The following is a 14,237-nucleotide window of genomic DNA, read 5'->3' as shown; positions in this document are numbered from 1 at the left end:
TAATCGAAAATACATGGAAATAATGGAAGTAGGCAGAAATAAGCGCTAATTTAGAGAAATAACGGAAATAAATGGAAATTGCCACAAGATCAGAAATAATGCACTTTATTCTCATGATTAGGAAATAATCTAAAAAATTTTAGTTAGTGGTCTTTGGGTGAAATTCATTGAAATCGGGCTCTAGAGGCACCTGATCTGCTCTGGGAATTCATAAAAGCGAATATAATGGAACACTCTAGTGTATTTGCCATTCAGTTATATTTACCGTTGAAAATTTGACGTTTTTTATTATATTTTCTCAATATATGCCAAATAGATGTAATGAATCAGAATGATAACTCGAATTAACCGAAATTCCAAGTAAATTGGATGTAAGATCATCGCAACCTTTATTGTCACAGTGCCTGGTTGGCCTTTATATGGAAATGTTGCATTAAAATTAAAAATTGATTTCTTGTTGCCATAAAAATGTAGGGAAGAACGTACATACTCAAGAGTGTTACTTAGTATGTGTCGCGCATGGGGCAGATTACTGAGATATTTTGGTGTACACACTTACGAAATTTTCACGGTATTTCCAAGGTATTTCGATTTTCAAAAATGTTATCAGCTATCTACTCCTTGATGTCATATGTCATAGTAGGTAGAGTAGATAAATTCAAGCATCTTGCCGTACTGAACCCCCAATTAAATTTCATGGCACATTCCAAATTTCGCTGTAATCAGACACTGGTGGCATGGGAATACTGAATTCTTGAAATTTAGTTGTCATATTAGATATATAGGAGTGTTCTATTTATTAATTGCTAATTCTCATGCGACCGAACGGAGGACTGTGGTAACTCAAGTTTGGTACATAGCGAGGGGCAAAGTGTCGGGGAAGTTTGGTGTGCAGACATTGCAAAGTATGGGTAGTTCGAGTAAACTTCCGCTGTTTTAGGGAGTGCGGTAAGTCCTAGGGAAATAGGGGGAAGTGCAAAGAAGATAGGTGAAGTTCAAGGGAAGTTTATAAAAGTAAAGTATCAACTCGTACGAGCGATGCCCTCAGTCCTCACGAGTTCATTTCTTTTTAGTGCACTTGAAGTTTGTACTCTCGCGTTTTCTCGCTTGTTATTAAGTTAATAAAGCGGATTATGATGAACAGAGAGTATAAGGGAAGGATGTAGGATGACAGGGAGATATTGATATCTTCAAATTTAGTTGTCCTCTCGGTTGCAGCACCTAAGCGTGTCTCTAACCTCACTCAAGTTTGGGTTTCAAGATAATTAACTTAAGGCCAAATATTATATGCCAAGTATTCGCCAGTTAGGATTTTTTGCAGGGACATTACAAACCTTTTAGTTTAATAACAGATTTAAGTCACCCCATTATCTTGGAAAAGCTAAAAGCCAGGGTAGAAGACTCAGGCGGGGGTTGTTTCTTAATTTGGAGTGAAAGCAAAAAGGGATCCAAGATCATTAGTCTATCGAACCTGCAGAGATCTTTTCCTATTTCCTGCTTTTAGAGATGATACAGTCCCTACAGGTACATCCAATTTTTCTAACTTTGAAAGATTTGTCCATATTTACGAGCTGCGATTTTCATCGAGGAAACCCTAAGTAGGTCCATAAATAATACGAACCATTAGAAGAGTGAGAGTTTTTTCTGGTAAACTTGTCCCGTTCTGAGAACAATTCTTTCGGGCATGTTCCCTTTCGTTCCATTGCAGTTAAAGCTTGACTCAAAGATTAACCCCCGGTGTCAAGACATGCAATATCACCTTAATGAAATCCTCAAGATAAATCGGCTTATCGAGAGCGAAACAAGGACCCTGACAAGGACTTAATTGAAAAAGCAACGGCAGGTCGAAATTTACAACACCAATTTCGTGTGCCCTTTACTATCTTATGCCTACAACTTTTCCCTATTAACAGCGATGTATTCCCTAATGGATTTGCAAGGTTGACTTGGGACCTCAGACGTCCCATCGAGGTTTCCCAGGAGCGGAACTCCAGTTTGCTGCCCGCTACGTTGCACTATACGAAAGTCTTGGGGGCCACCTGCGTGAGGCGAAATCTAGCAGAGAGCCCTTGAAAGGCTTTTAATAGGGAGGCTGAATTACACCCGAAAAAAAGGCTTTGTTCTGCTCTCGGTTTTCCTCTAGCCCTGCGGAATCAACGGGGTGAATTGATTTATATATTTTTTGCTGCTAGTCTGAGACTAAGTTTCGGTTTCTTGCAAAACATAAAGGGCATTAGGGACAGCAAATACGTAGGGATAAGTTGTATTTGCGGTCGTATTATGAGAGCAACGAGAGCTCTATTTAGTTCATTAATTAAATCCACCAATACTTAATGAATTCTCCACGGTTCCAAAGAAATTTTAATATTCAAGAGCACGACTTTGTCTCCGTAAGCGGATTTTTTTTCGAAATATGTAATAAATATCAAAATTTCTTATGTTTATTGCGTTGCGCTAGTGCTAGGTACATTTAAATTTCATTTGCGTTGTTTATTGGTTGCTCTACTGGGAACAATGCGACATAAAACGAGGAAACAAAGAAGCCTTTTACCGAGATATAAAGAATCGAGCTCGGTCTCAAGGATTATTTGTTACAAACAAATTTTACAATTAGGTGCGGGAACCTGGCTTCTAGGCTAAATTCTCTTCCCCAAATTGAGTGGAAAAAGTTATTATTTTCCGGTCAAAATCGAATCAGCGTTTCAATATGGACATAATGATACTGCTAGCGAGATTTATCCCCATTGGGACGCCAGCAGCACCAGATAGAGTAAATTTATAGGAGATACACGTTCAGTTCTATTGGGGTATGACCCATATTAGTAATTGTTTCAATGGAAATCGCAATTTAGAATCACACAATCTTATATCCGTTTTCGATATCATAAACTTGGAAAAACTGGGCAAGAACTTGAAAAACATTCGTGCCTCTTATCATAAATACATATTTTATTTACCGTGTTGAATAGGACCTATTGATAACAGGTTTAGATAACGTAATTTATATGCCTATATAGGCAAGCTCAGTGCCACAATGATCAGTATTTATAGCCGGTTTACATGAAATTTAAATTACCTATATTCGTGGCAAATTAACCCCCCTTTCTCTCTGTTTCTCAAAATAAATATATACTTTTCGGGGGCCAACCGTTTGTGCGTGATGAGAGAACCATTTGAATATTTCAGTTTTGTCACGTATTTTTTGATCCCTTAACACCACTTTGTAGCTACAAGGCCTTTGGTTGGATTCGTTTTTAAAAAGTGTTCCACGCGAATTCAGCAGACATGAGTCGGGGACGACAATATTTGATTTTGTCCTTCTAATACTGTTTTGGTCACATTCACTTATGAATAATTAATTAAGCAGGTACGCCCGTGTTGAGTTTAAATTTACTCGTTAGTAGAGCGATTGTTTGTCACAAGCATGAAATCTCGTGGATTTTGAGAAACCGCGAATGGAAATCTGTCGGCGCATGCCAAAACGGAGCAGCTTGCCGCTCAAATATCTCCAACGCCCATTAAGTTGATTATTGTTCATAGAAAACACAGCCCAATATGAAACAAATAACGCAATTATGTTACAGTAATGAATTTGCATTATTATTGGAATTAAGTAAGGGCAAGGCATTAATTAATCACGGGGGCCCCAGTGGAGGGACCATTAAAATTATTCGTGACTGAGGCAAGTTTCAGTAGATCAGTCTTGCCTAACCAATGCATATTTGATGGCAGATTTAATATAGATTGGAGGCTTTATTACCTAATTTAATCATTTTGGTGCTGAGTAGTGCTTTGACAAAGTGAGAGAAGATATTCTTGGCTTCACCGTCGATCCTTGCTTTCGTCCCTACTTGAAGGCTCGCGTTCACGATGACGGCTTTTGGGGTGATGGTAATTACCGCAAAAAATCTTACCGCATAGACGACACGATAATCAAAAGTATTGCAACTGTCGCAACAATGTTTTATTTGACGACATCAGACTTTCCAGGTAACTGTCATTGCGAGCACTTTCATGAAAGTACTGTTAGGGAAATTTTCTAAGTCGGTTTCTCTGGTCAGTGTTTTGAGGTGTGTTCTTAGTGCTTTTTGTTCAAGCCGGTGCTACAATATCGATGAAAATGTTAAATTTAACTGAAAGAACTACATAATAGGGCGTTTAAAAAAAAGCTCGACAGCCAAGTCCTGCCAGAGGGCTCGATAACCGTGCGTTCCGGCAAGTCATTGCGCTAAATTAAATTCTACGCCATGTTTAATAATAATAAATCGAAGAAAAATATTTTATCGATAAATTGGATTGGCTTTATGTGTATGCGAATGTGGGGTCCAATTTATTTTTGTTTTCGATTTTTAATTGAACCCTGATGGGGGATTCGCAAGGATACTTCCCATAATCTGAGCAACATTTTTGAAGTACAAATCCAGCTAATTTGTCCCATTGGAAACCCAATATGAAGCTCATGTTTGTATTCATGACGTCCGATCAGGATTTGACGGGTAAATAAATCGTTTTCCGTTTTATCGCCGGCAGGCGACTAGCGGAATTGATTAGGTCGGTGGAAATCGGAATTTGTTTCAGGTTCCAGGAATGATTGTGACATATTACCGGCCAATCACAGGACTTAGCTATTGATCCCCCTGCCATATCGGTGGATGGTACAGAAATTGTTTTATCGATTTTCCAAATCTAACCCTGAAATTTGCATTGATTTACCGAGAGAATGCTTAATTAATTGGAAACTACAACACCATTCTTTTGTTCCAGGTAAGCCCATTGTTACCCGGTAGAGGCAGGTAAGTGTTTAATTTGGCTTGTCACGCGGTTTAATATTCCCGATGCTAAACATCTGCCCCATCAGAGGAAGGCGGACGCGATCTAACGAGAAGTGTACCAAATTTGGTCGATCCACCTGTCGAAGGTGTTGTTCCCCAACGTTGCTTTGTGTTCTATTCCTAGTCCGTCCGTCATGGCATGTTGTTCGATCTTGCCCGTATTTGGCTGCAACCAAAAACCATGGTTGCAACCTTCACCTCATTCTGGCTCATGTAATTCAACAGACACATACATAATTATTAGCTTTGTCTGGTATGAGTAGTAAGACTAGGCCCACACGGACGATAAATAAGAACATCAGATGTTTATTCCGACTTGCGAAAAAAAATCTCGACTCTCCATGGAAAATATGTGTTTTCCCGCGCATAACTTATGGGCAGTGACCAATTTTGGCAAATAATGGGTGAGGGTAGAAATTTAGTTATAGGGCACGGGGGTATGATGTCGTGTTCCGTCAAGGTACGGTAGAATTGTCGATATTTGTCGAAAATATCGAGTATGCAAATTAGTTTAAACTGGAAGGTTATGAATGTGATTCACCTAGAAGAACTTAACCGCTGTACCTATCTAGCTGTAATATTTTCTTCGATTCTAATGTAGACAAATGAACCTTATACACTCTGTAGGCTGCTCTATAAAAACTAGGATAGGAAGACAATTGTCTGTTTGGTAAGCTAACGCAGAAATATTTCATCAAGACAATTAAGTCAAATTCAATTTGCATGGGCATTTGTTAATTTAACCGTTAACTTCAACAACGATTAAAATGAGTGTTATCTGTGACGTAGATGAAGCTGACGCTTCTTATATATAAAATGAAATTGACTGATAATTTGCCGGTCAAACGTGCGGACAAGCAAAAAATTACAAGCCCAATATATTTCTTCTTCGCTTTCTTGACCGGCTGTTTTACAACACTAATAAACATCAAACATTACTTATTACTCTATGTCTGTCCAATCTTTCCTCTGCAGTTTTGTGTCTTGTCGAGATATTCGGGAAGAAATAGGGATGCAGTTAAGATGTTTCAAACTAATTTTGGAACACTCTGAGTTGTGTAGGTATAATCCTAAAATTCCTAATCCAATCCTGTTACGGGTCCGTGAGGCTCTCTCCGAGGCAAGCCGAAAGCGATTCAGTCAGTCGCCGACTTTTACCGACGAGGTTCGTGCGACGCTGGACGCCGCAAATTGCGACGTCCGCCGTCGGTTCCGCGAAGCGTCGCTCTCGGTCCCATCTCATTTTTTGTCTTTGAGACGTGATCTTCAATTATTAATTATTATTGTTCTCGTGTTTTTTTTTAAATTTCTGGGTAAAACGATGCGCCTGGCGTGAAATCACCCTCAAGCTTAGCCTATCATCATCACCCATCGTCTATGCCGCCACCAACCAGTGGTGGCTTGACGATATTTTTTATTCTTGCTTAATTGAGAGTGTGCAACACTGAGAAATGGATTAATTCAGTTGAGCCAATTAGTAGAATGGAAGGAGGTGGGTCTGGGAAAACGACGACACCGAAACAATAATAATTGAGTGTTTTTCCCGCAACTGACCTACCCAATGCGAGTTAATAAAGTGAAACATGTTGATTGTTGTAGCTGACATTTATTGCGGTACGTCGTTGGTCGCGTGCAGGATGCGCGTCATTACATATGCGAGTGAACTCGTAAAAAGTTGAATAATAATTTACGCATAGGAGGGAATGTGCCGTTTTTGGCACCTCTGGCGAATGTCGAATTACACATGTTTTTCCTTTATTAAAAAAAATAAATTGTTTCGCGAGGGCGTGACATGCTTTGATGTTCGCTCGTTTAGGACACTTTCAAATGTTGTGGTTCATTCGGCGTCGCGACGTGAGTAACGATTTTATTTTCAGTGTTGCGAGGTTGGAAATATTTGAGGGACATTAAGAATCTAAATTAGCCGGCTCGTTTCAACATTTAGTTTTATTGCACACTCCAAACGGCCGTCCTGTCCTGCAAATGTAGTTGCATACTTTAGAAGTTTTAAATGAATTTATGCAGTAGTTGAATATGTAGCTGGTAAGCTACCAGCAGCAATTTTGTCCACCGGCATGTAGCTCCAATGTATAAATAAATATTCATTCATCATGTATGCACAATGTGTTATCCAGGACGGAACAGGACTTTCCTTGTACGAAATCCACAATATGTCTTATATGTATTTTCGTCCGTGGAATCCAAAAATAGTGTTTAAAATTAATTGGATCTAAAATGCAAATGAAACGGCGTCAAAAGTTTATTTTTTAAATACCTTGTATTTTATTACCCGTTGTATGATTAACGCGCGTAAAACTTGACCATGGATATTCGCATATTGATGTAGTTCTTCAATGGAAGTTCCCATTTTATATGGGATTTTCACCTCAAGAAGTAAAATAGGTGCAATTTTTTAAAAGGTTTCGAGTAGGTGCTAATGAGTTAGTGTCAAGAATATATAAAAAGTTATTGTTTTGATGACTTTTGACCAAGAAACTTTTATTTCAAGAGCGTTCAAATGATATAAAATTTGTTTATGAATGTGGTCACAACGTTTAAACGTGTTCCATGGCCAGAATTAATCAAAACAATAGCGTTGAATCCCTGGTAATGACTCATTAACACCTCCATTTGAAAACTTATAGCAAATTATAGTAACCTGTATTCAGGTGAAAATGCCATATAAAATGCTAGCGTACATCGACGGCTAATTACATCTGTACGCTAATATTTACGTTCAAATTCCGCGTACGTTATGCATACAAAATGCGTTTTCCCGAAAATGCAATAAAAAAATACCTGAACAAAATGAACGCACTACAAAACATATTCCTCAATTTTGATGCGGAATAAATTCTAAACCTATTATCCGATTTTATTGTAGTAATATCGATATCGATATCGAGGTATAGAAGTGAACCAGGCAACGAGATGATAAAAAAAAATGGGACGCGAATGAGATTTAATATATCAATTTTATTAGGCGCAAAATAATCCACTGGGGGCTCCAAACTTTAGAAGAAGAAACGTGGCATCTTTAGTTTATCCAATGTGGAATAATATTGGCCTTTCACTAAAAATGTAAAATTATGATGTGATCCATAAAGAATAAACCTGAAATTATATGGAAAAATCACCAAACTCGGACAGTAGGTTTAGAAGTCGTTAAACGTCACACTTAAGGTATATTTTTAGTGATGCGATAATTTTGTCCAGGAGTTTATATGGCAACATATTTTTTAAAAAAAGTTTTTGAAGTCGCCACTCTTTGGGTTTAGACCCAGTAATGTTTAGATCATTATTCTTGGATTGTCCAGAGAAAGATAGATGTATAGAACGCCTCTCTTAGATTTTTGAATTCGCACAAAGAAAGCCAGAAATATACTCCTATATAACACACCAAATAGTTATTTAATGTTTCGGAAAATTGTGTTTATTTAACTCTTGCGTAAATCCAGCTTTAGTCATACATCAAATTGAATTTGAAGTTCAATACGAATTAACTAATAATACGTGATATCCATTCATGATTCATGTACTATGTCCTGGATTACACACAATGTCAAATTCTAATAGGCCAATGTCAAAAGTTCGATTCAATAAATTATAACATTTTTAAATTTTAAAGTGTTACATTGATTTTATCGGAATATCGGATCGTTTAACAAACTTTCGTCCAAAACATACTTGTTAAATTCAAAGTATCTTAATCCCATTTTAATTTCATGAATTATTATTGCATTTATTAGATCATTTCTTCCAACCTCTAAAATTTTCTTAGTACGACTTTACAAAGGCATTTAATCCATTATAATGTACTGGGTAATTCAAAATTGAGTGCAGATATTTTAAAAGAGTATTTTTGAAGTCAAAATAAATCTGTTTCTTCTCATAAACTTGTGTCCTAAAATGCACCCCTTCGAAGCTGGAGTCATCGAATGTTGGGCGAAAAAAATCGATTATGTTAAATTGTGACTAGAGTTATTGATCAAATTTCATGAAAATTTACAAGCCCTCGTTTTTTAGGAGCTCTATCCATTTTTTGTTTCAAAAATAATGTAAACTTAATTTCAGGAGAGTTGGAGGGGGTCTACACTTTGCATAACACACATTTTATATTTCCACTGAGAAATCCTAAATTTAACAATCATCATCTAGTAAGCCACAAAAAATCTAAAATTTTGATGTTTTGCGTTTTTTTTTGGTACAACTAACCATTTGCAAGAAATTCGTTGTTAAACGAAAGGGTAATGTTATCAAAATGACTAAAAAACTTGGTGGGCTGCCACTGCTGCGACTTTCTAGTATTTATTCCCTTTTTTGTCATTTCTTCTTTTGTTTTTTAGTGTTTGTAATTTTTATTGACACTTTGATTTAGTTGAAACTTTTTTCCCTGTTTTTCGTTTCTTGAATGCGTTATCTCGTTGATGCAGTTTGTTTTTTTCATTTTTTAAACATTAAAATGAAAAAATAAACCATATTCATTTGAACATTTCGGTGACATACATTATGTTTATAATCTGGCTGATGGTAGCGCACTTAAAGCTTAAAGATTATGTTGAGTTATGAACACTAAAGCTATTAAAGTCGACAAAAACTCAATCAATATTATAACTAAGATAAAGCTTTAGATTTATTATATTTAGGTTTAAAGTGGAGGATAGACACTATTTATGAGATTTAAGGTGATGTTCACGGGTTTAATGTCCCCTTAGTGGGGTCGTATGGTTTACATATAGGGATGATAGAAAATGGTATAGTAGTGTGTCTTGGGCTTGCTTTCCGAGTGGTCTTAGCAGATAATAGATCATATAAAACTATATAATCGTGTTATTTTCTAAAACCGATATTCTACAGATTATATGCACTGAGATTTCCTAACCGCCGCCTCTTTCATTGTCAAACTTTCATAAATTCTTAGCGGCACCTGCAGGAATATGGCAGATTTCAAACTCCAAGGAGTAGTGCTGGCAAACCTCGAGAAACTCGCAACTTAGTGGCAGAGGAACAAATTTTGAACATTATCCATGAGAATCCTAATTTAACCACTAGGCAAATAACACGACATTAGAACGATTCTCGATTAATTGTGTGGCGAATTTTGTAGGAACACAGTTTATATCCGTATCATATTCAATAAGTTCAAGGTTTGTTTCCTCAAGATTTTCCGTGGCATTTGCACTTCGCGAGGTGGATATGTGGAAAATCCGCGAGGGACCCTAACTTTTTATATCGGATCCTTTCCACCGACGAAGTTCATTTTGTGCGTGGCAGCCTGGTAAATTATCACAATCTATATGTTTGGACACTGAAAAATCCGCATGAGACAAGACAATCCCGCCATCAGACGGGACCAGCTTAGCCAAAACATATGAGCAGGAATTGTTGGAGATGAATTAATTGGTACTTTTTTTTTCTCAAATTTTAAATTAATTTTTTTACAATATGATTTGCGTGGTTTATTGGACAATGTACATTTAGACATTCGTTAACAAATGTGGTTGACGCACGATGGTGCCCCCTCTCATTTTTGAATAACAGTGCGGCTTCATTTAAATTTGTTGTTTCCAAGTCGGTGGATTGGTAGAGCAGATCCAATAGCTTGACCCCCACGTTCACTAGATTCGACCCCACAGGACTTTTTTTTGTGGGGTTATCTAAAAAGCTCAGCTTTACGACGCAGGGCTAGTGTCTTGGGTCCAAGTTCGCCATCAACGCCTCATTGATGCCTTCCAATCTGTAAGGAACATTCCTGGAATTTTAGAACCTGTATGTAATGTGCCGGATTGGAAAAACTATACGCGAGTCAAAAATATAACACTTTATTAACTTCTCGATAATACAAGAGCGGAAGCGAGGCGTAAAGACCCTTTTTATGTAAGTGTCTGTGAAGATGAGTCGTGAAGGTTTCTGCTGGACTTGAGCTTGGCTGCTTGACTGACTTGTTGTTGTGTAGACGTACCCTATTTATATACATGATATCTACATGGACTTTACTAAAGTACATTAATAAGGGTAGTTTGAACCTTAAACAGTACTGAGATTTTGAGTCTCAGCTAATTACAATTTGATGGGTTAGTTATATCGGACAAAGGAATTGTGTTTCTACGTAAACATACATTCTAATTAAGTTCTAATATTGTCCTTAGGTTTCCATGAGAAAGTAATATAAGTAATAACATATAATATAATATAATAATACATATGCGTAACCTGGGGTGCTTTACATGTACGACAAACTATGCTCAGAAGAATAGTGGGTTCTATTGGGGGGGGTGTCATTTACAATGTTTGCTATAAATAATCAAGGTAATTTATTTTAAAAAAGTGAAAAATAAATTTGAAAAAGAAAATAGGCAAAAATATCAGGAGTCGCAGCGGTGACAGCCCACCAGGTTTTTTAGTTTGTCATTTTGATAACAGTACCCTTTAGTTCAACAACGAATTTCTTGCAAATGGTCAGTTGTATCAAAAAAAAGGCAAAACATCAAAATTTTAGATTTTCTCATGGCTTACTAAATGATGATAGTGAAATTTAGAGTTTCTTTCTGAAAACATAACATGCAGGCCATGCAAAGTATAGACGTTACGCCAACCCTCCTGATATCAGGTTTACATAAGTTTTGAAGCAAAAAATGAATAGAGCGCCTAAGAAACAAGAACTTGCAAATTTTCATGAAATTTGATCAGTAACCGTGGTCACAATTTGACATAATTGATTTTTTTCGCCCAACTTTCGATGACTCTAGCTTCGAAAGGGTGCATTTTAGGATACAAGTTTATGAGAAGAAACAGATTTATTTTAACCTTAAAGATACTCTCTTAAAATATTTGCACTCAATTTTGAATCACCCTATATGTATATTGCGTTACTACTTATGCTCACAAACCTCGAACGTCGTGCTTTGTACATCCTTCTATATTTACTTTGAAGTAAAAATATCAAACGCAATTTCATTCGTTTTACTCGTCGAACGGCCGGAAATTTCAAAATTTATCTATCTCCCTTTCTGAGATATACTTTCTAAAATTCAGCCGATTATTCTGAAATAGAAATGATGCTTCTCATATACTCATATTCCATAATCTTCGTCAATAATGACTTTTCGGAAAATTTACCTAATTCGTCAATGTTTGTTTTGAGGAGTATCAAATTTGGATTAAAATACATTCCCCAACTTCGTGACCGTTACAGCAATCCCCTCATTTTAAAGGTATATTTATGTATTTGTATGTGTTAATGAATTTTACACAGATATTTAGTAAAAACTGATGTCTTACATATAGCATTATAAATCATCTAAGCATTTTTTATAATTGCAATATTGCATCTAAATATTCGAAGATTCGTTAAAATTGTTGATTCTGTTCATTTATTCGTTTAATCATAGTAGTTCCGACCTTATCTCAAGTCTTATTGCTTTTTGAAGCACCAAAAAAATTACTGTTGGTTTTGGTTTGTAACCATCTTCTTTCTTTCTTGTTTTAAGTTTATTAATGGTTCTCTCTGTTAGGTGTTCATCCAGCACGAAGTCTTAATTAGACGAACGTCTCTTAAACACGTCTTGAAATTATTTCTATCTCAATTTTTTGTCGGTTTAAAAGCCCTAATCTATCTCTATTCAGTGGCAATTATGAACGGAAGCTCGTCCACAGGCTGCATGAATATAACCGTAGCTGTCAAGGCCTCAATTTGTAGGTCTGTTTTTTCAGTCACTCCAAAGTTACCTTTTGGTAGCCCTCTCGAGCATAGATCGAAAAATCGGCCCCGTAGGAACCAACTTCGACCAAAAGGGGCTACTTACTGCCTAAATCCCGCAGGCTGGACCCCTCTCCGATCTCCGAATTCATAAACACGTTTTCAGCACGTGCAAAACGTGTTAGTCACCAAAATGGCGGCAGCCGGACAGCAGATGATGGTTCTTCGACAGACGGAGCGAAAAAAGTGACTTTTTAATGCCCCAAAACAGACTGTCACTAGTAACGTCTGGGTTGTAAAGTAACATTTTTACAAATATACATAATAGGCAAGAGTAATAGTTATTTACTTAACAAGTGCGGAAAAGGATACCTTTCCGCATGAGACCATCGTTTTTACTTCATATTTTGCTTTGAATTGTGCAGGCAGAAAATGCAGGGTGAAGGATTAGATTAAAGAGAATTTCGCAGAAAATGAACCGGCACTAAATTTAGTGCACTCACTGCTGTAAAGTTACTTTTCCCACGACCCCCTACGAAAGTAAACATAATAAACGAAGACAGTAGTAGCGAAAACAAATGCTAACACATATGTGTGAGAGAAAAAACAAATTAATGATGCACACAGCGTAGCTACTCTAGCTAAAGAGTTATTAGAAGCTTTGAACACATGATGATGTATGCTAACATTCCATGCTCGTGCGTTAAGAGTTGCTTTCTTTACTTGTTATGTAAATAACTATTTTCACACAAGTACAGTAAAACGTTACATCTGATTCCCAAACAGTTGTTTGGGAAAATACTTATTTTAAGTCAATAGAAATCCATTCGGTAACAGTTTCAGGGTGGGTCTTGTGATCTCGCATAGCTCTATTTTATTTTCAAGAATTTTAATAACTTTAAAATCTTGAACTAATTTAAACCTGATGCTTTTAAAGTTGATTGATTTATACTTTAAACTTCCTCAAAATTTGGCAACTCTCCAAGAGAATTGAGGATGTTTTGGATGCACCGTGAAGACACCTTATCTATGGTGGGATCTAAAACTCTAGGAATTTTTTGAAGACTTTTGAAGATTTATGGTTTTTTTAAGTATTATTTATCTAGTCCTTGAGAACTTTTAGTGCCTCTACAACTGATTAAGAACCTCCTTAAAGTTAAAATATCTAAAGAAAATCTAGGGACTGACGCCAAGCACTATCAGACATTTCAAAATATTTGAATATGAGTTAGATGTAAAAGCGACAGACGGCTGTCACCTTCTTCTGTACGGTTCTCTAAAGCGTTGGGTTCTCTAGAGCGTTGATGGCTCGATATGCAGCCAACATAAGTTAAGTAAAGGAGAGTGCGCTATGGTCAAACGAATGAACATTAGAAAGATTTTTTAAGTTAAAATGTGATTTAGAAGTCACTAGGATCCACGAGTCTCATTTCTTCAAAAGTTTTAATAAACAGTCAATAAATGTCAAATTTTCGTCATTTAGGTCCGATTGTATCTCGTCAGTTTAAACTTCAGTTCGAGTTTATACCGTGGTAATACCATTCAGCCTTAAATTTCTTTAAAAAGTTTTCTTGGTAGTTGTTATAACGGACATATTATAATTGTGAAGTTATAGAATTATATTTTATATCAAATTTGTTCGACCTCAAAACCAGTGTTTATGTATTTTGGCAATTTCTCGAGAAGACATTATTGGACATCAAAGA

The sequence above is a fragment of the Euwallacea similis genome, chromosome 26, assembly GCF_039881205.1.
Source record: "Euwallacea similis isolate ESF13 chromosome 26, ESF131.1, whole genome shotgun sequence".
In the NCBI taxonomy this organism is placed as follows: domain Eukaryota; kingdom Metazoa; phylum Arthropoda; class Insecta; order Coleoptera; family Curculionidae; genus Euwallacea; species Euwallacea similis.
This window is presented reverse-complemented; position numbering follows the sequence as displayed.